Genomic DNA, 27,982 nt, shown 5'->3' with positions numbered 1-27,982 from the left:
GTTATTTTCATGCAGCAAGATTGAAGTAATGCCGGCCAAGTGGTTCCCATAACTGAGGAAGCATTCAAAAAGCATTGACCATTGGAATCTACACCCCTTTAAATCGTGCCCATCGTCGTAATTTCCCATCTATGATTCCTGCAGAAAGGCTGGTTTACGATATAAGCCCTCCACCAACCACCGCCATGCACAAAAAAAACAAAAAAATAGGAAGGCTAATTAAAAACGAATTAGGAAGTAGCATATCCACACTGTAAAAGACGCTGATTTAAAATGTCTGTCAAACAGAATAAACACGTCTAAACAAATTAGCCAAGCAATCCTCATCCTCCGCACGCTGGGCTGCTCAAAGATCTGTTTAGGATGGTTGTGTACCACCGCATTGAATTCCTGTAGCAGTTTCTTGGCCGGCTACACAAGCAGACAAAAATTGTTCCAACATTAACAGTGCTGCAGCCCATACTGATTTATTTAGACCAAAACCTGTTACATGTGCTGTCAATTATTACATAATAGAGAAAACCTGAATAACAGTAACTGGGGACTGAACTTTGGAAAAGTGGACGAGGTAACGAGAGTTGGTGACCCTTAGTCAAACTTGCTTTTGCCTAATACGACGCTCAACAGCTCTTATTTTCAGCAAACAAAATTGTTGAAAGAATACTTTCACTGTGAATTCACAACTCGATGTCATGATGCCAACGAATGCTATTTACAAACACATTACTGTGTGCAGTTTCAGAAGCGCATGTTTTGTTTTTCTCCACTGTCATGCTTGCTTGGTTGCAACTCCAGCAAGAAAAAAAAAAACTAACAGAATCGAATGTGTGCTAAATCTGCCTGAATATGTGCGCCAACCCCCGTTTGTTTGGACGTTGGCAAAACTGCACCTGACTAGATAACTTGCAATGCAGGAACTGAAGCAAGTGCAGCTGCGTGTTCTTCCCCCCATTCCTGTGTGGAATGAATGCCGTGTTATCATAGCCCTTGACTGCGATAATGCAAATGTTCGTGTATCCAAGAACCAAAGCATGCATCATTTTTGGTCAGGCACGCACACACGCACGCGCACACGCACACACAACTGGGCACTGACTGTCCCACAAGAGAAAGCAAAACGTAAATGAAATTAAATGAAATGTGAATATATACAGCGGATAGGTACAATTACTGAAAACAAGTAGAAATACAAGAAAATATTTGAAACAGACAGTAATTAACAATAAAGGTGCAGCTTCGCACATTATTATTGTGGTCTGTAACCCTTGCAGCAGGAAGGCCTTTCTTACCAACAACACCATTAACAGAAAATGTGCCGAATAAAGCAAATTAGAAAGGACAGGTAAAATTGTATTAGCAAGCAGCATGAAAAGATATGGAAACGCGTATATACAATGAAAGTAACGGTGTCCTATGCACAATAAGTACAGCAGATAGGTGTGCAGTGTGTCGCACATTCAAGTCGTCTAACAGGAGGACTCTACTTACGAAGTGACCTGTTTGGTCTACTATTTGACTGATGGCTTTGCATATCAGGAAAAACACGCATATGCGGCACAGTTGCCCCCTTCCAAGTGCCTACTTTGCGAATTTTTATTTTAATAACCAATGCCATGTAAAGTAGAAAAAAAGAGAAATCAATAGGCTGCATCCAGCAGATAATCTACAGTCTGCATCAACAATATGCCACTCGGTTCAGAATTGAAAACAGCAGGCTACAAGGTGGTTTTTTTTCTTGATAATTTTGCTTGACCTATGAAAGGTTTGCTCCAGCATACGTCTTGCTCGAATGTCCCTCAACACATCGAGCCATTTGTTGGCGAAGATGCATTCGCAAGCGTGAGCCAACATAATTCTCCAAAAGCAACTTTTCAAACTTTTCTTTGTGAGAACTATGCACTCCTTCAAGATTAACCTCCACATTTTCCGCCAGGAACCTTGATATGGTCCTGAACGTAGCCTTCATGTCCAAGATGGCATCAGCTGAGACAAATGCCTTGAAATGTTCCTCAAGTTGTACCAGGACAGCCATCACTTCATTGCCGGGCCGTATTAGGTTGCGAGCCCCCTTTACGTATTGCTTTAAGTTGACGAATGCATTGTAGCTTTCATTTTCTCCAACTAATACTGTCCTGCATGGCTCACAATTCCCTGTTGCCTTCGTTACAGCCCTGAGAAAAAATACTCCAACGTAGGCGAGCATGTCGCATTCAGTTCATGAAACTTCCTCAATAACAAGGTCCTCTATGCGCTCCTTGTCATCCGCAAACTCCACAAGCTGCTTTTGTAGAGTTGGACCAAGAAGGTCGGCCACGTGCAGGCTGTCATCAATGTCGTAGCTTGTTGACTTCGGTGTGTGTAGAATCTGCCCTACACAAACCAGCTTCAAACCGCATTTCACATCGTATACACTTGGGGTGGGCTTTTTCATCCGCAAGACTGAGGAGATGTTTTCCATGCAGTCTAGGATTAATCTACTGGTCGAGACATACATGTACCCGCGGTGGCATAGAAGTTCTTCTTCGAGGCTAAGTACAACAGATGTTGAAACCAGAAGGCCTACCCGAGACGGCTTCCAGTGCGCTGTTCCCATCTTCACATGCCGCAGCGTATGTTGGCCCAGGTGAAGCGTTGCTATCGCCTCTTTACACTTGGTGACATCTATCTTGCTCACAGCAAGCACAGGATGACGTGATGACATTGAACTATACCATCTCCAAAGTACCTCAAGAAATCGAGCCGTTGCTTCGGCCTCGGCTGGAAGCATTCCTTTCTCGATTAGGTAGCGAATTCCAGCAGGGACTTCACGAAAAAGCTATACAACAATGGCGACTTTCATTTTGGGAAAATGTTCAATGATCACGTGGACAGCAGACAAGGCGTTTGCTATCTTAAGATCATTATCGGAGTCGTGCTCGATTACTTCCTCTGCATGTTTGATCTCGACCTTGTTGCCAGGAAGACCATGCTGGTTCACTGCCTCATTGCTCACGTAGAACCATCTTACCAACAGAAGCTGAGCCCGAAGATTTTTTATAACATGTGCTGAGGGGGGGGGGGGGGGGGGTCCACCATAAAATGCAACAGCTCACCTTCAAGGTGAGAGTGAGGGACACTGCTTGCTAACTGTTTCAGAGTTTCGATGGCTAGAAAGCCCTAGCAGCCGCCACACAGCCTGGTTTGCTGACCCCATATCACTTGTTGCGAGAAGAACTCTTAGCGGCATGCATGGAAGCATTTCTATGAGGCTGAAAACAACGTCTTTCAGCAGTCGTCCATCAACAGATCTGCCCATGAAGTGGTATGCAATCACTTGTTTATAACGCTTGTTTAAACCACACACCATGAACTCCAAGGCGTGGTTTGCTACATTGTCGGTGAGTCGGGCAGGGTCGTGCTGCCAAAAAGGTAGTCCAGTGAGCGGTCATGCTCGTACCCTTGAGCGATTTCCATTTCATCCATATAATAGGGCATAATCCTTTTCAATATCCTCCATTCCCTCCACTTTGCGTTTGACCACATCGAACACTTCATGGAGGATACCTGGAAGAAAGTAAATTTTTTGTAACCTCCTAATCAGGGTTCTGTTTAAGGGGGGGATACGATAATTATTCCAGAAGTTCATACCCAGCCGGACCACATGCACGCTTGATTTGCAACGGTGTTCTGCTTGTTGTTTCAGACCAAACGCATCCTTTGCTATGTTTTTCTGGTTAGTATTTTCTGCTGGTCTTCATTTAGGAATTTCATCTTGAATATGGAGTCAAGTTTTTGGCGTCCAGGCTTAACTTGTTACTTGAGGCTTAGAATGGAGGCCTTTGCCTGGATGTGCAGCATTTCGAGCTTCTTGTACTTCCGTGTTAGGTCACTGTATTTTTTTAAGTTCTGCAGTGCTACTGCATGTCGATTCTAGCTTTTCATTGGTGTCATTTCCAGAGAAAGTGAACAAGACCAGATTGGTAGTTCCAGGGTTATCAGAGGACCCAGCTACTTCTCCTGGTGACAATTCTGACGCCATTGTGCCAATGGGTTCAGAATGGATCTCTGTGAGCTGTAGTGAAGGGAGCATGCTCCGAGAAATGCTGCCACTGAGGTTAGCCGTGTGCGGCTAGACTACGCTGTGGATACATGGGGAAGGATAAGTAACACTTCTTTCCATTATCAATGCCGTTTGACTGAAACTTGCTGCATGTTGCAGCAGAGTCCTCTGTTGTGAAGGCTTGTCGTCCTCATTACTATCAACACTGCACCTCACAATATAAACATCTGGTTAGCGAGCGTTCGCCTCATACAGTAATAAAGTTGCTGAACGTAAAACTGTAAAGCATGCAGAGCTACTTGTTCCAGAGCTGCCTGGAGCATGACACACGTTCAGGCTCTCATGCTGGCACAGTGAGTGGATCACATTACTGTCACAGTTCTCGGTAAGCTTATCTTGCACATCTTCAGCTGCCATCAAATCAAGACAAAGGCTGTTTGATATGCTACCACACTGGCTTGCAGATCCATCATTAGCTGCCAGTCCAGTTGCCGCAGCGTAAGCAGAGGCTGTGTCTTGGAAGCCATACTTTGGTGGCTTGCGGCGTTTCGGCACAGCTGTAAAAATTATTCAGAGGTAAGAGTTAACAATCAAACCGAACACAGGCAGCCCTTGTGGTTTACTTTTGCAGGCGATAGCATGCCATAGGGATCTTACGCTGCCTGATCACAGCGTCACCATCATTTGGATTTCAATCTGAATGATCGCAGCGTTGCCATCGTTTGTGGCATGAAACGCAAGGGACAAGTGAGGTGATAACACTGTTTTTGTAGAGGAGAGTGTTGTGGCAGTACCACTCCGAAGTTGAACTTACTCCGGAACCGCCATGTTTGCGGGGGTGCTGCTTCACGGAATGTCTCTTTTTTATATCCTCATTTTCTTTTTGTTACTGCTGCATAAGGGAGTCATATCACTCCAGGGTAGGGCCTGAGAGTGTGCATAAGAATTGTTACACTGCAATAAGATTGAATTAAAATTAGGGCGCAAGCTTATATTTGCCGAATGTAGTCCTAATTGCCATCTTCCAGAAATGTTCACTACTATGGTCTACACCCGTTGTGCATCACACATTCTCTCCCTCCTCCCCCCCACACACCATACCTCTCGAATACCCAAGTCATGCCTCTGGTGAAATTCTACATATAAGATTTCTTTCTATCGATGGCTTGCTTAGCTACAATAAGCACCGACAAGCATGAATTCTAGAAAGAATTGAGAACCCACAATCCTACACTGATACTGTTGTCAATATTTTGCTGAAGCACCGACACATTTCAAATTATTACTCTATCAAACGCTAATTAGACTTAAACTCGAGTATGCGTCTGCTATCTGGGATCTAGGCTTACGTAACCTTGCAGATGCAATAGAGTCTGCTCAGAAACGCTCAGCTCGCTATATCGTATCAAACTACTCCCGTACTATCAGTGTTTCGCTGATGCAATCTAATCTTGGCCTTCCGAACTTGCTCTTAAGAAAAATTTCACGTCGTTGCTTCATAAATTTTTTTTCTTGATCCAGTCACTGAAACACTAACTTTTATCACAAGCATCGTAATTGTAAGCCCGTATTGATCACCGGCATAAGGTGGCCATAAGGTAACCTGTTCCACGGTTCATTTATGCCAGACTAGCTCAGAATGGAACCATCTTCCCAGTGCCGTCGCAAGCATTGAATGTGTGCAGTCATTCAAGGCCGCAGTTGTTAGCCACTTCACAGAATAACCTGCACCGCTATTTGTTAATTACATAAGTTTTGTATTTCACATGTACAATAATGTTGCTAACGGTGTTGTCATTCAAGGCCTTTTCCAAGGTCTAACAGGTATTGACCTGGTAGAATAACTTGCTCTGTTAATCATTGTTCTTTTTGTTGTTTTGTCTTGGTTTCTTCATGCATAGCTTTGTTGTTGTTTACATTGTTGCGCTTGTATAATCAGAATGTACCCACCCCCCTGTAATGCCGCTTGGGCCCTTAGGGTATTGCAATAAATAAAAAAATATATATACTTACGACGAAATGGAAACACCATCGGGATCCATGTCTTGTTAGCTTTTTCCAATCTTTCCATCTTTCCTGTTTTGCTCGAAGCTGCAGTCCTCAAAGTGGCCTGCAAGGCATAGAAATTTAGTAATTAACACCGAGGTATTGTCATTGCTTCGATTCTCATTGCGTATCTCGTTGCGATTCAACGGCTGACATCGTTCACTGTTGCGGGAGCATCCGACGGCTTTCACACCAACCCAGATGTCACTTGTTAGTGAAACACGAAAGCAGGCTTGCTGCCGGCTTCTCCAGGTCGTTGTAACGCCTACCAAACCGCAGAATAGGGACTATCGAATATACCTACCACACTGTAGTACAACGCCGCGTTCGAATGAGAATCAAAATGGCATCAGTGGTGGTTGGCAACAACGCCATCCGCGACACTCAGCGGAATTATGGCGAGCGCGGCATGGGCGCTTACGAAGGCGGGCCCCACCCTAAAAACGCGGTACATGTAGGTTCTCTAGCCGGCTTAGGCTCACAGCGCACCAAGTGGAATCGGCGAAACACACCAGCCTCCAAGATGGCCGCCGCACGCCTCCAAATACCGGAGGCCATGATCTCATTTTAATTTTTATTTCTGTTCATTTCCTTTTTGTTTCGTGATTAGTAACGTAGCTCTTCCACCACTCTTTATATGTTGCAACGGCGAGCGCACAACGCTGTTTCACTTTATGTCAGCTTTAAATTAATATTCGTTATGTTTCAAGCTATAGGTTAGCGCAACAATCATGCCAACTGTTAATGAGGAAGTGAAATATTACCTCTTGAGTATTGTACTTCTGATAATCCGCACCAAATGTAGCATCGTGAATGAATGTGTTATGTTCCTTCAATATCAATCAGCTTGCTGAACAGCCAACAACACGGAAATAGCAGACAACAGTTTATTCCAGCAAGAGTATGAGAAAAATGGTAGACACATGAAAACTGGAAGAAACTGCTAAATGCAAGTAATCGATAATACTCGGAAGTGAATGGCGTGATGGCAATAAATATTACTCAAGCATAACAACACACACAAGACGCTCATGTGTCGCGCTCAGCTGTCGTGTGTTGTTTTCTTGCTCAAGTCATGTCCCTTCATCTCTTTACGGAAAAGTGCTTTTCACACACAAAACGGGCTGCAAGTATTCAGATAAGAAAGAAACTACGCAAACAAGCCAGCAATTAATTTACTCAAAATGGGATAGCTTTAGATGGCATAAACATGACGCTGTTTCTTGTCTTTCTACGAAGAAGGGTGAATTACGGTAGCAAAATTATGTGAATGGTTGCATGCCAGAATAAAATGGCTAAATAAACATTTGGGCATGCACCAACATCACCATCCCTAACGTGCAGCCCAGTGAGTGCGCCATTATACAGCTGCAAGATATTGGCATCTCAGCCAATTAAGGACGTTGACTGTGCTGGGGGTCTTTACTTGCTGTCTTCGAATCCTTGCGATCGTCTTCTGATACGTGGAAATTTGCCCTTGAATATGCATGATGTCCTTTGGCTGTAGAATATTTTGATGGAGGAATAGTGGAGACTCCCGCAATGCGTAGAATGACAGAGACAGAAGGTAAGCAATACTGGAGCGTTGAGTGCTTTTGAATGTGGATGTTACGTGCATTCGTGTAATGCATATTTTTCTGATGTAACACAGCGACTGTCTCTGGTAATAATGTACGCCATGAAAAGGAATGACTGCCAAGGAAGCCCTGTTAGAAATGCTCAGAAACAAGGAACTCTCCACGATGAATACTGCACACACAATTAAAACATGAGAAAACGCACCTTCAGCGCATTGCAGTGTAGCTAACAACGGTCGAGCGCACATTTTATTTTATGTATTTTTATTTATTTATTCATACATACTGCATCCTCAACGAGGCTATTGCAGGAGTGGGACGAACAAAAACATCCATTTAACAACAAGCTTGCGTGAATTGTTTCTGTGGTAGCGAACGGATGCTACCCGGCAATGAATTCCAGACTACAATTGTTGATGGAAAAACTGTTTTAAAGAATCAGTGCAGGCAAAAAAGGTTGACATATTTAGAGCATGGTGACTACTTCTACATGAGGGTTTGGAAAAAGTCAAGTAGTTATCTAGAGATGAGAGGCGAGGAGAATTGATTGACATGTGAAGGAATTTTAGGCATTCAAGTCTGCGACGCTCAGCAAGTGGAGTGAGACCATGTAGGTGAAGAGAGACGGCTAAAATTCCGTCTGATATCTCGTACAAATAAAACGCACTAACTTTTTTTCCACTGATTCTAGTTTTTTGACGTCACAGTGTTTTTATGGGTTCTATACAACGCAGGCATACTCGAGGATGGGGCGAATGAGGAATTTATATTGTCACGTGGTAGTGACGGTGAAGAAAGAAGCAGTACGCTGGAATACAAAACTAGCTTTTATTGGGCGAACCTGTGCCCACAAAAGAGGCTACACTTATAGCACAACGAAAGCGGCGAACACAGTCGGCGATCGTCGAAAATCTGATCAGCGGGTCAAGCGCGTCGGCTTTTATAGAGCAGTCATCGAATGTTCCAGACTAATCGTTCGGACCCGCGTGCCTTCCACAAAGTTCTACACCATTCGCGTCAGGTGATGAAATCAGATAACATAACGTTCAGCGACAACAGACAGCAGATAGAAGCATCGATAACGTTCCAGAAACTTCGGATACATACAGGCGCGTCCCACGCTGTGCGATTACTTTTGTTAGGCTGCGAAACGTGGTTGCCCGATGAAGATACGTGTCAATACCCCCCTCTTAAAAAGCATCGACCCGATGCTGCAAAGAAACGAAGGTAATAAACAAAAGCACGCGTAGCAAAGAAAAGAAAAAATGGCGAAGTTTGTCAGCGTCCGTAAAAGGGTTTAAGGCGCACCACGTGGACCACTTCAGATCGTGCGCGGCGCCGCTGTGAATGCGAAATTCCGTCTGGCACGACCTCATAGTCCAGAGCGCCAATGCGTCGGATGACCTTGTAGGGTCCGAAATAGCGTCGGAGTAGTTTCTCACTGAGTCCTCGTCGGCGTATCGGGGTCCATACCCAAACACGGTCGCCGGGCTGGTACTCGACGAAGCGTCGTCGGAGGTTGTAGTATCGGCTGTCGGTCCTCTGTTGGTCCTTGATCCGCAGGCGGGCGAGCTGTCGGGCTTCTTCGGCGCGCTGGAGATAGCTAGCGACGTCAACATTCTCTTCGTCAATGACGTGGGGCAGCATGGCGTCGAGCGTCGTCGTCGGGTTCCTGCCGTAAACCAGTTTAAACGGCGTGATCTGTGTTGTTTCTTGCACCGCCGTGTTGTAAGCGAAGGTTACATACGGCAGGACCGCGTCCCACGTCTTGTGCTCAACGTCGACGTACATCGCTAGCATGTCGGCGAGGGTCTTATTCAGGCGTTCCGTGAGACCATTTGTTTGCGGATGGTAGGCAGTTGTCCTCCTGTGGCTTGTCTGGCTATATTGCAGAATGGCTTGGGTGAGCTCTGCTGTAAAAGCCGTTCCTCTGTCGGTGATGAGGACTTTTGGGGCGCCATGTCGCAGCAGGATGTTCTCGACGAACAATTTCGCCACCTCGGCTGCGCTGCCTTTCGGTAGAGCTTTTGTTTCAGCGAAGCGGGTGAGATAGTCCGTCGCCACGACGATCCACTTATTTCCGGATGTTGACGTCGGAAACGGCCCCAACAAATCCATCCCAATCTGCTCGAATGGTCGACGAGGAGGTTCGATCGGTTGTAGTAACCCTGCTGGCCTTGTCGGTGGTGTCTTGCGTCGTTGACAGTCTCGGCATGTCTTGACGTAACGGGCGACGTCGGCGGTCAGACGCGGCCAGTAATACCTTTCCTGTATTCTCGACAGCGTCCGGGAGAATCCGAGGTGCCCAGCAGTTGGATCGTCGTGTAAGGCGTGCACTACTTCTGGACGCAGCGCCGACGGAACAACAAGAAGGTAGTTGGCGCGGACTGGTGAAAAGTTTTTCTTCACGAGTAGGTTGTTTTGAAGCGTGAACGAAGATAGTCCACGCTTAAATGCCCTAGGGACAACGTCGGTGTGCCCTTCCAAATACTCGACAAGGGCTTTTAGCTCCGGGTCCCCTCGTTGTTGATCAGCGAAGTCTTGCACGCTTATTATTCCAAGGAAGGCGTCGTCATCCTCGTTATCTTGCGGCGGCGGGTCTATGGGGGCGCGTGATAGGCAATCGGCATCTGAGTGTTTTCGTCCGGACTTGTATGTTACAGTAATGTCGTATTCTTGTAGTCTGAGGCTCCACCGTGCCAGCCGTCCTGAAGGGTCCTTTAAGTTAGCTAGCCAACACAACGCGTGATGGTCGCTGACCACTCTGAATGGCCTGCCATATAGGTAGGGGCGAAATTTCGCTGTAGCCCAAACGATGGCGAGGCATTCCTTTTCCGTTGTGGAATAATTGCCTTCCGCTTTTGACAACGACCGGCTAGCGTAAGCTATCACGTGTTCATGGCCATCTTTTCCCTGGACTAGGACGGCACCGAGGCCTAGGCTACTGGCGTCAGTGTGAATTTCGGTATCGGCGCGCTCGTCGAAGTGCGCAAGTACGGGCGGCGACTGCATGCGTCGTTTGAGTTCTTCAAATGCGTCGGCCTGCGGCGTTGCCCACTTGAACTCAATGTCACATTTAGTTAGCTGTGTCAGCGGCTCAGCGATGCGTGAAAAGTCCTTGACAAATCGCCTGTAGTAGGCACACATGCCAAGAAATCTACGCACTGCCTTCTTGCCGGTGGGCTGCGGGAACTTTGCGATGGCAGCTGTCTTCTGCGGGTCGGGGCGGACTCCAGACTTGCTGATGACGTGGCCTAGGAGCAGAAGCTCATCGTAGGCGAAGCGGCACTTTTCTGGCTTCAGAGTGAGCCCTGATGACTTGATGGCCTCGAGTACTGTTGCAAGCCGCCTAAGGTGATCGTTCAAATTTTCGGCGAAGACAACGACGTCATCCAAGTAAACGAGACAGGTCTGCCACTTCAATCCTGCTAAAACTGTGTCCATCACGCGCTGGAACGTTGCAGGCGCCGAGCACAGCCCAAATGGCATAACCTTGAACTCGTAGAGGCCGTCTGGGGTGATGAAGGCGGTCTTTTCGCGATCTCTTTCGTCGACTTCTATTTGCCAATAGCCAGACTTGAGGTCCATCGACGAGAAGTATTTAGCGTTGCAGAGCCGATCCAATGCGTCGTCTATCCGTGTGACGGGGTATACATCCTTCTTCGTGATCTTGTTCAGTCGACGATAATCGACACAGAAACGTAGGGTTCCGTCCTTTTTCTTTACCAGGACAACAGGGGATGCCCACGGGCTTTTCGACGGCTGGATGATGTCGTCGCGCAGCATTTCGTCGACTTGTTCTCTTATAGCTTCACGTTCCCGCGTCGAAACTCGGTAAGGGCTCTGGCGTAGTGGTCGAGCGCATTCTTCGGTTATTATGCGATGCTTTGCGACTGGTGTTTGTCGAATCCTCGATGACGTCGAAAAGCAGCCTTTGTATCGTCGAAGCAGACTTCTGAGCTGTTGCTGCTTAATTACGGGGAGACTTGGACTTATGTCGAAGTCTGGCTCGGGAACTACAGTCGTCGGGGTAGATGCGACAGAATCCGAGAGGACGAAGGCATCGCTGGTTTCCACAATTTCCTCGATGTATGCGATGGTCGTGCCCCTGTTGATGTGCTTGAACTCCTTGCTGAAGTTTGTCAGCAACACTTTCGTGTTTCCTCCGTGCAGTCGAGCGATCCCTCTTGCGACGCAAATTTCACGGTCGAGCAGAAGACGTTGGTCGCCTTCGATGACGCCTTCTACGTCAGCGGGTGTTTCGGCGCCGACCAAAATAACAATGCTGGAGTGAGGCGGGATGCTCACTTGATCTTCGAGCACACTCAAGGCATGGTGACTACGAGGGCTCTCCGGCGGTATCGCTTTATCTTCTGACAGCGTTATTGACTGTGACTTCAGGTCGATGATTGCACCGTGTTGGTTCAGGAAGTCCATACCGAGAATGACGTCTCGTGAACACTGTTGGAGGATAACGAAAGTGGCAGGGTAAGTTCGGTCATGAATGGTTATTCTTGCCGTGCAGATTCCAGTCGGCGTGATGAGGTGTCCTCCTGCGGTGCGAATTTGAGGGCCTTCCCATGCAGTCTTAACCTTCTTCAACTGGGCGGCGATGTGTCCACTCATGACGGAGTAATCAGCCCCTGTGTCCACTAAGGCGGTAACCGCGTGTCCGTCGAGAAGCACGTCGAGGTCGGTGGTTCTTTTTCTGGCGTTGCAGTTGGGTCTTGGCGTCGGATCACGGCTGCGTCGCGTTAAACTGAAGCTTGAACGTCGCGTCGTCAAGTCGTCTTTGGTCGGTGTAGTCTTGGCTTCCTGACTTCGTCGGGACGGCGGCGTGGCGTCATTAGGTCGTCGAGATGGTTGTTTCGTCGTCTTCGTCGGCGGCGGAGGATCTTCGTCAGTTCGACGAACAGCAACCGCGCCTCCATCGGTTGCTCCTTTTAGTTTTCCGGATATGGGCTGACGGACCGGCCGCGGGCTGGGCCAGTGTATGGTCGGCGCTGCGGCGACAGGTAGCGGCCTGGTGACGGCGAACGGGAAGCTCGTCGATGGCTCCACTGAGTGGCGGCGAGGTAGTCGGCGATATCGCGAGGTCGTTCGCCAATCTTTGGCCGCGGCGCGTTAACGGCGAAACCTCGCAGTCCCATCTCCCGGTATGGGCATCGGCGGTACACATGGCCGGCTTCCCCGCAGTGGTAGCAGAGCGGGCGGTGGTCAGGAGCGCGCCAAGCGTCTGTCTTCCTCGGGTAGGTGCGCTGGGCGACGGGTGGTCGTGCTGGCGGCGGCGGCGGACGACGAAACTGCGGCGTGACAGGGCCCTGGCGCGGTCACGGAGGGGGTCCTTGACGGCGTGCGACGGCGGCGTAGGTCATCGCTTGCGGCTCACGCTGCGGCGATTCAGGGGCTACTCCAAGTTGTTGTTGGAGCTCCTCACGCACGGCGTCGGCAATCGAAGCCACTTGTGGCTGTGATGGTGGGAACAGCTTTTGTAGCTCCTCCCGCACGACCGCTCGGATAGTCTCGCGTAGGTCGTTGGTGGCCAGTGACTGAAGTCCGGCGTAGTTTGTAGCGTTGGTGCGGCGGTCGAACTGCCGGTTTCGCATCTCGAGTGTCTTCTCGATGCTAGTGGCCTCGCAAAGAAACTCGTCGACAGTCTTCGGTGGGTTTCGTACCATACCGGCGAAAAGTTCCTCCTTCACACCACGCATGAGTAGGCGAACTTTCTTTTCCTCGGCCATATCCGGGTCGGCGTGGCGGAACAGCCGGGTCATTTCTTCCGTAAAGATGGCAACGTTCTCGTTTGGTAGCTGCACTCGGGCGTCCAGCATAGCTTCGGCCCTCTCCTTGCGCACGACACTTGTAAAGGTGCGCAGGAAGCCGCTACGGAACAGGTCCCACGTAGTCAAGGTCGACTCCTTGTTCTCAAACCACGTTCTGGCGGTGTCTTCTAAGGCGAAGTAGACATGCCGCAGCTTGTCGTCGGAGTCCCAGTTGTTGAATGTCGCGATTCGCTCGTATGTCTCCAGCCAGGATTCCGGGTCTTCAGTCGCTGCTCCATGGAAGGTCGGTGGGTCCCGGGTTTGTTGTAGGATAACGGGGGACGCTGGGGCAGCCATTGAGGTTGTCTTGACCGCGATCTTCTTTGTCGCCTCAGGTAGAAGTCCGTGCTCTGGGGGCAGTCCTTGCAGTCTGCGGCTAGCACGCTGGTCTTGGGTGGTGTCGGTTGTGTCCTCAGGCTTCGGGCTTGGATCGCGGCTTTGCGGGGGCGTTCGGTACATGAACGCACTAGCACCTCCACCAGATGTCACGTGGTAGTGACGGTGAAGAAAGAAGCAGTACGGTGGAATACAAAACTAGCTTTTATTGGGCGAACCTGTGCCCACAAAAGAGGCTACACTTATAGCACAACGAAAGCGGCGAACACAGTCGGCGATCGTCGAAAATCTGATCAGCGGGTCAAGCGCGTCGGCTTTTATTGAGCAGTCATCGAATGTTCCAGACTAATCGTTCGGACCCGCGTGCCTTCCACAAAGTTCTACACCATTCGCGTCAGGTGATGAAATCAGATAACATAACGTTCAGCGACAACAGACAGCAGATAGAAGCATCGATAACGTTCCAGAAACTTCGGATACATACAGGCGCGTCCCACGCTGTGCGAATACTTTTGTTAGGCTGCGAAACGTGGTTGCCCGATGAAGATACGTGTCAATATGCAAGAAGTTTAGTTTCTTGAGGAGCAAGACGCAGCGTACGATGTGAGCAACCTAGCCTCTTAAGGGCCTTGTTACAGGTGTCGTCATTGTTTTCCACCATGACAAATCGTGTGTCAGTAGGACACCTAAATATTTGAATTCGAAGACCCTATTTAAAGTAATATTGTTAAAGGCATAGGCAAAGAAGGAAGGGGATGAGCGTCGTATAGAGGACATGGAGCAGTTTTAGAAAAGTTGATATTCATTTGCCATGCTTTGGGCCAGTTACAGAAGTCAGCAAAAAATCGCCAGGCTTAGCTTGGTTAAGCCAAGAATGCGTTGCATATTGCGCGGCCGCGCAATATGCGGCCGCGCGCGACCGCGCCAGTTGGGGCCCAGCTTTTCCTCCGTGACGTCACGCGCCGGCGCAGCGCCCCTAGCGGGAGGAGCGGGAGTCAGGTGGTGGCTGCGGCCGCGCGCGACCGCGCGAGTTGGGGCCCAGCTTTTCCTCCGGCTGTCGTGACGTCACGTCACGTGGTTAAATGGTGGTGGCCCGGCCGCGCCCAAGGGCTGAACTGTGTGATTGCAATAAGCAACGCATCATAATTGTTAAGGACAACATGATCAGTAGGAGATACCGAGATTGGTAGAGGGCGCATTATTGTCAGACTGCAAGTATTACACATGTACGCGGCTTTAGAAATAGCCGTATTTCTTTTGGAATACTTGCGCACCATACTTTTCCAGAAGCCGCTGCGGGCAACCCTCTTGAATAAACCAATATAAAGCCGTCTGCACTGAACGACATGAGTTCATAGGCCGCATTTCTTGAAGAACCATTTTATTTTCCTTTCTTTTCGAACTTCGTCATTGTTTCCAACGCGCCTCGATGCTCGGACGCTGTCGCATCGCTGTTATCGCTGGCATCACCACTCATTGCTGCGCATGATACAAATAGCAAGAATGTAAAATTAAATTGAACTGTACAAAGGGGCAGCGGCTGTTTATGGTTTCAGGGCCTTCTACCCCCCCCCCCCCTCTCTCACTCGTTCATGCGGCTAACAGTGACACAATGAAACACCAAGAGAAAAAGTCTTTAACCACGTGCTAAACAACTTCCTGCGGCCTCACCTTGAAGCCGGGACGAATCAGTAGTGTCAGACGCTGGCAGAACTCAACAACGATCCCCGGGGGCATTTTACAGAGTGACGACGTCGGCGGGCCCGGCGATGCTGACGAGGTCTCGCTGGGTCATGCCGCCTCTCAAGCTGTAGGCCACGGCAGCATCCATAGCAATGCTGCAGCGACCTCATCGGGAAACACGCAGGGCCACCTGCACGAATCGGCGAATCTCCATAGCTCGGCGTCGAAACGGCTGGAGTGCCCACTCTTGTCGTTCACTGTTACACTATGATATCTGTAAGCGCACCCCCAAATTTAAGTTGGCCCACGCCTACTATATGCTTCGCCATGCATTTTCTACGGGGTCCTGTGTATCAATATGGGTTTGCCTAAATCTAATCATATGGGTATTCTGTGTGTTCATCTTTCTTTGTTTGTTTCAATTGTTACTTATCGCTTCTAAAGTTACCAAACTACTACATTTACACAACTATAATGATTAAATATCTTATAACTTCGCAGATTACGCATATTGCAGATGGAAGGAATTGCACATTTCGCGTGGCAGATTTTACTGGTGTACTCGCCAAATAATGCTTACGCATTAAAATGCGGGCATCTAGGGAAAGGGTGAAACCACTGAAAATCTCATGACTGCGCTGAGGTAAATATAAAAGATATTTTCAATAGAAAAACTCAGCATCCTTCCACTCAGTGAAGGATTACCAGCGAAACTGTGTACGTGGGCCTCTCAATGGCGAACAGCACCTCCGCCGCGTGTCGGCCCGGCATTGCACAATCTTCGGGATCTGTCCGCGTATGGGAAGTACTTCACGCCTGCTCCTCCCCTCCGCGGGTCTGCCAAGCATTGCACTAACTTCGGGATCGGCCCACGTATGGCAAGTCCTTAACGCCTGTTTTACCTCCACCGTGGGTCGGCCCGGTATTGCACTACGTATGGGAAGTGCTTCACGACTGCTTCACCTTCGCCACGGGTCGGCCCGGTGTTGCCCTACGTATGGAAAGTGCTTAACGCCTGCTTCACCTTCGCTGCGTTTCGACCGGGGATTGCATCATCTTCGGGATCGGCCCACGTATTCGAAGGGCTTAACCCCTGCTTCACCTCCGCCGTGGGTTAGCCCGGTATTGACCACGTAAGGGAATTGCTTCACGCCTGCTTCACCTCCTACGCGTGTCGGCCCAGCATTGCACTAAATGCGGGATCGGCGTCGTAGTGGAATGCTTAACGCCTGCTTCACCTTCGCCGCGTTTCGGCCGGGGATTGCACCGTCTTCGGTATCGAACCACGTATGGGAAGTGCTTAACGCCTGCTTCACCTCCGCCGCGGTCCGACCCGGTATTGCACTGCGTAGGGGAAGTTCGATAGACCATATTCAAACTATCAATCAGGTGATAGAGAAATTTGCGGAATTTAACCAACCCTTATGTATAGCTTTCATTGGTTACGAGAAAGTGTTTGATTCTGTCGAAACATCAGCAGTCATGGAGGCATTACGGAATCAGGGTGTAGACGAGCCGTATGTAAAAATACTGAAAGATATCTTTAGCGGCTCGACAGCCACCATAGTCCTCCATAATGAAAGCAACAAAATCCCGATAAAGTAAGGCGTCAGGCAGAGAGATACGATCTCTCCAATGCTATTCACAGCGTGTTTACAGGAGGTATTCAGACACCTGAATTGGGAAGAATTGGGGATAAGAGTTAATGGAGAATACCTTAGTAACTTGCGATTCGCTGATGATATTGCCTTGCTTAGAAACTCAGGGGAACAACTGCAATGCATGCTCACTGACCTGGAGAGGCAAAGCAGAAGTGTGGGTCTAAAAATTAATCTGCAGAAAACTAAAGTAATGCTTAAGCCTCGGAAGAGAACAGCAGTTTACGATAGGTAGCGAGGCACTGGAAGTGGTTAGGGAATACATCTGCTTAGGGCAGGTAGTGACGGCGGATCCGGTTCATGAGACGTACATAATCAGAAAAATAAGAATGGGCTGGGGTGTGTTTGGCAGGCATTCTCAGAACATGAACAGCAGGTTGTCATTATCCCTCAAGAGAAAAGTGTATAATAGCTAATAAGTATAGAATACTGGCATCTCTATTAGAGAAGATTTTTCGCTAGCTACTCGACAGGCACGTAAAAAACTGCTTCAATTTGCCAGAGAATGTAATTGTCCTTACAAACTGAATGTCGACAAACTTCGTATCGATAATACTACGTATGTTTGCGACAGTTGTTCTGATTCCGTAGTACCTGCTCGATAACTAATAGCCGATGTGCGAAGTGCTAAAGTCCAGCGGCTGTCAAATACACGTGCACTTTCACTTTCAGAATCATTTGCTGACATCCGCAGTCTGCTGCCAAAACGTGTCCTGCTTGAATCATATCTTCAAGATAGCATGTCTGATGTTGTATTGCTAACCGAGACCTGGCTTAATGTAGATGTAGGTGAATCCGAGTTATGTCATACTTCTAATCAGTGCGCCATTTATCGTCATTATCGCGATGATCGTGGCCATCAATAAATTCTCGTTGACACTGACACTGATATTGAGGTAGTTTGGGTGGCTTCTCCTACATTATACGGGAAGTTACTGATGGGCGTTTGTTATCGCCCACCTGCCGCTGACCGCTTGTTCGTGTCCAATCTTCATAAAAGTATTACCAGGGCCCTTGAACAGTTTCCCACCAATAATATCTACCTATTTCTGGATTTTATATTTCCCTGGTATTAATTGGTCTCGCTTGTCTTCGTCGAGCATTGATTCAGGTGATTTTATTGAGCTGTGTTTAGAGTTCAATCTTACGCAAGCCGTTTCTGAGCCTACCCGCGGTACCAACATATTAGATCTTATTCTCGCAACAGAGCCACACAGCATAAGCCCTGTCATGCAACTTGATCGCTTTAGTTTCCATAACCTACTGCAGTTCTCACTTTATATTCCACTGAAATTCGCTGGTGCTGAACGTAAGATTATCAGGGTTTATAGCAAAGCAAATTACGAACAAATGAACAATGAACTTGAGGTTTTCTTTCTGAAAACGTTTCTTCCATCATTTACAAATAATTCTGTTGAAGCGAATTTGAATTCATTTAGAAATATTATGTCACTCCTAGTACATAAATTTGTGCCACTAGTCACTATATCTAATGACAAACGTAACCCATGGTTTAATAAATCACTTAGATCACTCCGAAATAAGAAGAAAAGGTTATACGCTTCTGCTAAACGGCTCTCATGCCCCTCGGCATGGTCTAAATATAAGTATTGTTTAAAATCTTACTGCCTAGCAATGTGTAAAGCCAGAAATAAGTATTTTTCCAAAGATCTGTCCTCACTTCTACACACTAGCCTAGAAAGTTTTGGCAGGCTATCTATTCTGACCGTGACAGTAATACAGTAACATTACATGACGCTGACAATGTTCCTGTCCCTGCATCTGAGTGTGCTTCAACTTTCAATTCGTTCTTTAGCTCTGTGTTCACCAATGAAGACTGCTCCTCCGTTCCCTGTGTCTCCGATTTTCATTATCGCTTCATGTCCCGTATAAATATTAGTGTTGAAGGCATTTCAAAACTAATACGCGATCTACAGGTGTCTATATCATGTGGTATTGACAATATTAATTCTAAAATTCAAAAGAACACGTCAGGTATATCCAGTCAGATTTTGTACTACATCTTTCAGCAGTCTTTATCAACAGGTCTTCTTCCTGCTGACTGGAAGATAGCCGAAGTTATTCCTATATTTAAATATGGAAACAGACACTCACCTGGTAACTACCGCCCCATTTCACTTACATGGATTTGTTGTAAGCTTCTCGAGCACATCATTGCCTCCCATTTATCCCACCATCTTGAATATAATAACTTTTTCTTTCTAAATCAACATGGTTTCCGTAAAGCGTTGTCTTGTGACACCCAACTATTCGAATTTACATCAGATTCACATTATGGTATGAATAACAGCAAAATTATTGATTGCATCTTCCTCGACTATGCAAAAGCCTTTGACAGAGTTGCTCACTGTCGTCTAATAGCTAAATTAACTGCTCTTAGGAGTGACTCGTTAACATTATCTTGGCTTCGCAATTTCTTATCTAATCGGCACCAATTCGTATCTGTGAATAACTTTAGCTCCTCCACGTCTGTTGTAACGTCAGGTGTACCCCAGGGTAGTGTGCTAGGCCCTCTTCTTTTCCTAATTTTTATAAATGATTTACCGAGCAACATTTCCTTCTGCATACGACTTTTTGCAGATGACCGTGTTATTTACAGAACAATTACCAGTCATGATAATCACCTAATTTTACAAAATGACCTTCACCTAGTTAATCAGTGATGCGACCGTTGGTAAATGTCACTTAACACATCTGAGTGCTGCGTTCTTTCCTTCACTCGTACGAAATCATATACTAAGTTTCCTTACAAAATCTGCTCGTCGCAAGTTGCCCGTGACTCTACTTACAAATATCTTTGCGTTTATTTTTGTACTAACCTAGCCTGGAGCTTTCACATCGAGAAGATATGCGCTAAAGCTAACAGAACTTTAGGGTTTTTACGTCGTCATCTGCACCTCTCGCCAGCTACCATCCGTCAACAGGATTACCAAACTTTTGTACGCCCTCAAGTTAAATATGCTTCATCACTCTGGTCTCCTCATCAACAATACCTAATAGATAAATTGGAATCCATCCAAAATCATGCTGCCCGCTTTATAACTTCTAACTACAGCCGTCAATCTAGCATTACTAAAATTGAACGCGATGTTCCCCTGCCGGACTTGGATTCCCGCCGCTCGGTTGCTCTCCTATGCCTCTTTCATAAATACTACTATATCTCATGGTCCAGCCGCTTGTCGCTTGAAGCTCCTTCTCGCATATCTACTCGACTTCATAATCATCTCAGTTTCAGGCGCATTTTTGGCCGTCCACAGTCATTCAATAACTCTGGATTACCGCGCGCCACCGCACTATGGGATAGCGTTCCAAACAATATTGTGTCAATAAAAGATCCTGCGAAATTTCGTGAACATTTGGAACTTCACATGTTCACTTGACTTTGTTGTACGACTTTGTATTGTATTCGCCTTTGTATTCTTTTTGGACTTTGTTTTCCATTGTATTCCTTTGAATTTGTATGTAGTTTTCCCGATGTGTAACAGTGTTCCTTTTTTCCAATGTACAAACATTTGTTTCTCTAACTGTCTAGTTCCCTTTTTTGCATTAAATATTTGTCATTATTCTGTAATACCCCCCCCCCCCCCCTACTCAGTGCTCCTCCGAGCCTGTAGGGTAAAATAAATAAATAAATGAGTAAATAAATAAATAGCTGCGTCTTACCAGTACTCACCTACGTGGCAGAAACGTGGAAGCTTGCGAAAAGGGTTCTACTTAAATTGAGGAAGACGCAGCGAGTTATGGAAAGAAGAATGATGGGTGTAACGTTGAGGGATAAGAAAAGAGCAGATTGGGTGAGGGAACAAACGCGGAGGGAATGAGGAGGGAAGATAACCGATGGTCATTAAGGGTTACGGAGTGGATTCCAAGGGAAGGCAAGCGTAGCAGGGGGCAGCAGAAAGTTAGGTGGCCGGATGAGATTAAGAAGCTTGCAGGGACGAAATGGCCACAGTTAGTACATGACCAGGGTTGATGGAGAAGTATTGGAGAGGCCTTTGCCCTGCAGTGGGCGTAACCAGGCTGCTGCTGTTGTTTGCTGTTGTTTGCTGTTGTTTGCTGCTGCTGCTGTTGTTGTTTGCTGCGGCTGCTGTTGTTGTTGTTTGCTGCTGTTGCTGCTGTTGCTGCTGGTTGCTGCTGTTGCTGCTGCTTCCTGCTATTGCTGCTGCTGCTTGCTGCTGTTGCTGCTGCTGCTTGCTGCTGTTGCTGCTGCTGCTTGCTGCTGTTGCTGCTGTTGCTGCTGCTTGCTGCTGCTTGCTGCTGTTGCTGCTGGTTGCTGCTGTTGCTGCTGCTTCCTGCTATTGCTGCTGCTGCTTGCTGCTGTTGCTGCTGCTGCTTGCTGCTGCTGCTTGCTGCTGTTGCTGCTGCTTGCTGCTGTTGCTGCTGCTGCTTGCTGCTGTTGCTGCTGCTTGCTGCTGCTTGCTGCTGCTTGCTGCTGTTGCTGCTGGTTGCTGCTGTTGCTGCTGGTTGCTGCTGTTGCTGCTGCTTCCTGCTATTGCTGCTGCTGCTTGCTGCTGTTGCTGCTGCTGCTTGCTGCTGTTGCTGCTGCTTGCTGCTGTTGCTGCTGCTTGCTGCTGTTGCTGCTGTTGCTGCTGTTGCTGCTGCTTGCTGCTATTGCTGCTGCTTGCTGCTTGTTGCTGCTTGCTGCTGTTGCTGCTGCTTGCTGCTGTTGCTGCTGCTTGCTGCTTGTTGCTGCTTGCTGCTTGCTGCTGCTTGCTGCTTGCTGCTGCTGCTGCTGCTGCTGCTGCTGCTGCTGCTGCTGCTGCTGCTGCTGCTGCTGCTTGCTGCTTGCTGCTGCTGCTGCTGCTGCTGCTGCTGCTGCTGCTGCTGATGATGATGATGATGATGGTGGTGATGATGATGATGGTGATGATGGGAAGTGCTTAACGCCTGCTTCACCACCGCCGCGGGTCGACCCGGTATTGCACCATCTTCAGGATCTGTCCACGTATGGGAAATGCTTCACGCCTGCTTCACCTCCTCCACTAGTCGACCCGGCATTGCACTAACTTTGGGATCGGCCCACGTATGGGACGTCCCTAACGCCTGTTTCACCTCCGCCACGGGTCGGCCTGGTATTGCACTACGTATGGGAAGTGCTTCACGCCTGCTCCACCTCCGCCACGGGTCGGCCCGGTATTGCACTACGTATGGGAAGTGCTTCACGCCTGCTTCAGCTCCGCTGCGTGTCGACCCGGCATTACACTACGTATGGGAAGTGCTTCACGCTTGCTTCACCTCTGCCGCGGATCAAGCCGGTATTGCACTACGTATGGGAAGTGCTTAACGGCTGCTTTACCACCGCCGCGGGTCGACCCGGTATTGCACCATCTTCGGGATCTGTCCACGTGTGGGAACCTCCTCCGCGGGTCGGCCCGGTATTGCACTAACTTCGGGATCGGCCCACGTATGGGAAATGCTTAACGCATCCTTCACCTCCGCCACCGGTAGGCCCGGTATTGCACTACGTATAGGAAGTGCTTCACGCCTGCTCCACCTCCGCCGCGGCTCGACCCGGTATTGCACCACCTTCGTGATCTGTCCACATGTGGCAAGTGCTTCACGCCTGCTTCACCTCCTCCGCAAGTCGGCCCGGCATCGCTGTAACTTAGGGATCGGCCCACGTATGGGAAATGCTTAACGCCTGCTTCACCTCCGCCGCGGCTCGGCCCGGTATTGCACTACGTATGGGAAGTGCTTCACGCCTGCGTCACCTCCACCGCGGTTCGGCCCAGTGTTGCACTACGTATGGAAAGTGCTTCACGCCTGCTTCACCTCCTCCGAAGGGTCGGCGCAGCATTGCACTAAATGTGGGATTGGCCTCGTATGGGAATGCTTAACACCCGCTTCATCTCCGCCGCGGCTCGGCCCAGCATTGTGCTATCTTCGGAATCGACCCACGTATGCGAAGGGCTTAACCCCTGCTTCACCTCCGCCGTGGATTAGCCCGGCATTTCACTATCTTCGGGACCGGCCTACGTATGGGGATTTGTGTCTACACACCGACACAATCCTATGCGAACTAGCATTTATCAGCTTCGCTGTAAGGTTGGTTACGTCTTTGTGTTAAGGAATAAATGAACAAACGAATGAACGAATGACGACAACGAAGGCGGGAGCACTCGCACGAGCGCGTTCGCGTTGTAACGCCGAAGGGCACCAACGAGTCAGCTGTGGAAAATGACGCGGTTGGAGCCAATCGTGATCATAGTGTTGTGTTAAGAGGATGCTTTAGCTCGGGTGCTCCCATGTAAATACATGTAAAAGGAAAATTCGTTTTTCTCGGCAACCACTGCACCGAATTTGACGAGAATTGTTCCACTTAAAAGGAAAAACTATATTCTAGCGGTGTTCGTGTTCAAATTTTTATTTTGGTTGTCAATTGTTTATCAAAAATTAGCAAAAATAAAAAAAAATGTGCTAAAGACAAAACTGTCAAGTTTACAACTCTGTAACTCAGCAACGAAAAATGATATCACAATTCTGTGAATTGCATATAATAGTATGCCTAAAGCGGTCAAAATGAATATGCTACATATCAATCTCAAAAAATTATGTAATATGGAAATACCGACTTCGCTGTACCCTTGAAAACCATGTAGAAAATTCACATAAGATATAGAATGACGTATTGAATTTGCGCGTATTCAGTGATCTAATGGATGTTGTTTACAGAACCGCGATAGCTGTTCTTGATGTAGAGCTGTGAATTTGTAAACTTCGCACTTCTATTTTTTTCAAGCTTTCCAAATTTTGAATATTTATTTAACAAAATATCGGACCCAAATCGAACTTCAGCTTCCAACAGTCACATTATTTTAACTTTTTCTCTCAAGTTCAAAAAATTTGATGAATATCGGTTCAGGGGTTATAACAGAAAAGCGTTTTTGCGTTTTACATATATTTGACTAGGCCGCGTCGGAGTTGGGCCTGAGCTTAAGCTTCCTGTTAAGAACTTGAAAGTCTGAAAAAAATTGACGCACAATGATTTTAAATTAATTGCTCTTCATCAAGAACAGATATCGCAGTTATGTAAATGGCACCCATTAGATCACTCAAAGCAGACAAATTCGATATGTCAATTTATATCTTATGTGGATTTGTTACGTTGTGTACCAGGGTTCTTCAAAAGCTCTATTTCCATATTACTCAATTTGTTTAGATTCATGTCTAACATATAAATTTTGTCCGCTTTAGATTTAATATCAGTTGCAATAGACATAATTGCGATATTATTTTTCCTTGCTGAGTTAGAGAGCGTAATTTAGGGCGTGTTGGCGTTCCATAACTGAGGTTTTTTAGCGCACGGAAAGGGACGAAGACAGTGGCAAGACGCGGACACAGCGCTGTGTGCGCGTCTTGCCACTGTCTTTCGTGCCTTTTCATGCGCTAAAAAAATCATGAGTTATGAGTTAGAGAGTTGCCAACTTGATAGTTTCGTTTTCCGAAAATTTTCGATTTTGGCAATTTTTAATAAAAAATTGACCACCTAATTTGAAAATGCGAAACTTACAGTAACTAGATTTTAAGGGGACACTAAAGTGAAGGATGATTTGTTCTGCATCAGTAAATTACCCTTCTGCAACACCAAAAACACCACTCCTACAACGATAAGACGTTTGGGAAGCCTGAAAAAGCGCAATAACGAAATAAGGGTGGCGACGCCTGCTCAAGTTTCCGCACCGCGGGGCTGTGACACCTTAGATTTTGATGGCATCTTCTAGGGCCTACTAGTTACATATAGCGGTACAGATTGACTACAATGTGTTCTAAAGGAACAAAATATTAAACATGGCAGGTTTCGGGAACCTTTACTCAGCCAACGCGGCCCAAATGCGAAAACATACTTTGGTATCCCTGACGTCACGCTGACGTACCAGCGGTGGGGTTTCGGCCCGAAATTCAAGTACTGATGCTTGTACCTTCATTTCCTCACCTAATAACAAACTATTCTTTTGAAATGACTGCCTGCATTGTTTCTCAAACAATGCTTCATTAGTGTAAACTGATTTATTGTTTCGCTTTAGTGTCCCTTTAAGTGTTTCTATTAAGTGGAACAAACCTCGCCAAATTTGGTGCAATGGTTACCGAGAAAACCGGATTCTCCTTTTACATGGATTTAGATAGAAGTTCCCGAGCTAACGCTTCCTCTTAAATACATGTAAAAGGAGAATTAGTTTTTCTCGGCAACCACTGCACCAAAGTGACGTAGTATCACGAGGAGCATCGGCCATAGTATGCTTACAGTCGACGAAACAGAGACAGTTTGCAGAATTCTAGTGTCGTGCCTGTCGCCTCACGATGCGAAACAAACTTCTTCATTTTGTCTATCTGAATACATAGGCACATATTTTCTCGATTTGCAGCGGCTGCGGTAGCCCATGAGTGCGGATAGGAAGACTGCCTGAATGAAACCAATAGTTCAAAATGAAAAGCCGTCCAAGATGGCGTGTTTCGTAGATGCTGTGCGACGTTCGGGCATTAAGAATGTGTTCTGACAGAGGAAAAGCTACTGTGCAGTGGTCCGACGATTATCCTAGTCCGTTGACTCCATAGCATTAAAAAAAATGCGGCTGCCTTTTGGAAAGCTTCTTAAAAGTCCGGAATCAATCATCGCTGGGTTTGCCTGGTCGCGAATAAACGTTGTTAGGATAAGTCATTTCCAGCTGACGAGCGGCTACTCTTTATCAAGAACAATGATAACGCTGGCGGGACAAGCTTTGTAGTGAAGATGAGCGCGCAGGGACAGCTTTTTAATTATAGCGTTTTACGTGCCAAAACCACTTTCTGATGATGAAGCATGCCGTAGTGGGCGACTCCGGCAATTTACACCACCTGGAGTTCTTTAACGTGCACCTATATCTAAGTACGCGGGTGTTTTCGCGTTTCGCCCCCATCGAAACGCGGCTGCCGTCGCTGGCATAGGAATAGTTTTTAATTCTGTGATATTTGTTTCGTTGACGTCATGAGTACACCACCGCGGGAACTTCGAACAGTTTAAGGCCAATACGCCGCGTTCTGGCACTCCCGCTATACCCTGATGTCCGGAAAAGCTGGGGTGGACTCTGATAGCGATTCGGAAAACGAACTGTTCTCTGTGCCGCTTACGTCGTTAAATGTGAAATAAATGTGCCACTCCCAAGCCGGAGGTGGAAGAAGGGGAGGACGCGACCAATAGACGAGAGGGTGCTACCTCCGTCTCCGAGCTACCTCCGAGCAAATCGAGGAACGGCAGGATGTTTCTGCTTGCTAATTAAATGTAAAACATAAATTAAATATTATACGGCAAGTTGTAAAGTATAAATGTATGGCCCCGGACGTTTACGCAACGCAGAAGTAAATTATTGATGCCATTATTTTTCATTTTCAGTCGACAGCTGGTATTGCAAACGTAAATGAGTTGGCAGAGCCAGGAGCTTGAGCGATGCACGGAATGCACTGTCACCAATTCATCAGTATCGACAAAACCGTGAGCGGCGTCTTTATTGGGCAACATTTACTACATCAGCGTTCCGTCTTTTTTCGCCCTTCGTCATCGGCTCAGACATGACTCGCTCACTGCCGCGCTGCCGCTATCCCTGCGATCTTGAAGCAATGGAACTTGAAAGTGACCGATATACGGGCCCTGCATTGCCTGCCCGAAGTAAAATCGAAAAGCGTGGTGCTGGTGGTGAGCGCTGCGCCGTGAAATTGAGGAACATAGTACGGCACTCCCGGAACTAGACAAAAAAGGGCAGCCAAATAAGAGAGCTCTAGAATATCTTTCCGTGCTTACTGTATAGCTTTATCAGCCGAACGAACGAAGCGCTGGACCAGCCTAGGTTGAACCCTTTTCATCGCTGAGTGGTGATCTGCTAGCTATTCATGGTGGCAATAGCACTGGGAATTAGACCTCACGATGCAGATATCTCCTTGGCATTGGCTTTGAGCCGGATGTCACGAAAAAGCTTACCCAGCCTTTCTACCGGCCAATACAGGGATTGCGAGAGCAACTTCGTGGACACTGTCGTCAGCAGAGATCTAGGCCATTCCGATGAATGCTTCGCTTCCGACCGACCCCTGGGAGCTGCAGGCCGGTGGCGATGAACCGCAGCGCGCAATTCCTCGGCCTTGAATGACCAATGGCACGCTTGCACCCGAGTCTCCTCCAGTTGATAGCGTAGCCTGCAAAAGTCTACTTAGAAAGCGGGCAAGGGCGGTGCAAATCATTATCCGTCATTTCTTCGAACGCGTATCGCACTTCCAGTCGTGGTCGACACCTAAAGAGCAACGCCAAGCAGACGACACAGGCAAGTAATAGCCTCCGAAGCAACCAACGCAGGCTCGTGCAACGCCCGCGTGTCTCCCGCGTCGCGCGACCGGCACGCGCGGCCAGGGTCGCAAGCCAACAGACGAGCCGCAGCAACGGGACCCAAAGCGGACTACCCCTTCGCCGGTTTCGCCCTTAGCCAAATACGGGTTCGCCTTGGAAATGATTGACAGATGCGTGACGTGATCGTAATTCGCTGTGCTGCCCCGCTGTCTGTGACGGCCTTTGATGCAAGCACGATTTTGACCAATCAGGAGACGCCACGTGAACGGTTCCCCTTCCGAACTGTTATAGGGTTTGGCCCCTGCATACGTTCCCCCTACGTTGGGGCCACGTTGAAGATCCCCTAGTGGTCAAAATTAATCCCAAGTCCCCCACAACAGAGCGCCTCATAATCCGATCGTGGTTTTATCACGTAAAACCCCTGAATTCAATTCAATTTTTCTTTTAATCGGAGACGAGCAATATCGCCAGTTTTAACGTCGTAGAGATGG

At 47.7% G+C, this 27,982-nt stretch overlaps 1 protein-coding gene across 5 annotated transcripts in view; it reads left to right on the top strand.

Annotated features, from left to right (window-relative positions):
• The window catches only part of LOC135916807 (parathyroid hormone/parathyroid hormone-related peptide receptor-like), a 972,783-nt gene that overhangs the window by 626,635 nt on the left and 318,166 nt on the right, over positions 1-27,982 (top strand). The gene's annotated exons all lie outside the window — the stretch shown is intronic.

The sequence above is a fragment of the Dermacentor albipictus genome, chromosome 1, assembly GCF_038994185.2.
Source record: "Dermacentor albipictus isolate Rhodes 1998 colony chromosome 1, USDA_Dalb.pri_finalv2, whole genome shotgun sequence".
NCBI classification, from domain to species: Eukaryota; Metazoa; Arthropoda; class Arachnida; order Ixodida; family Ixodidae; genus Dermacentor; species Dermacentor albipictus.
The sequence above is the reverse complement of the archived record's forward strand: the minus strand, read 5'-3'. Positions and strand labels throughout refer to the sequence as shown.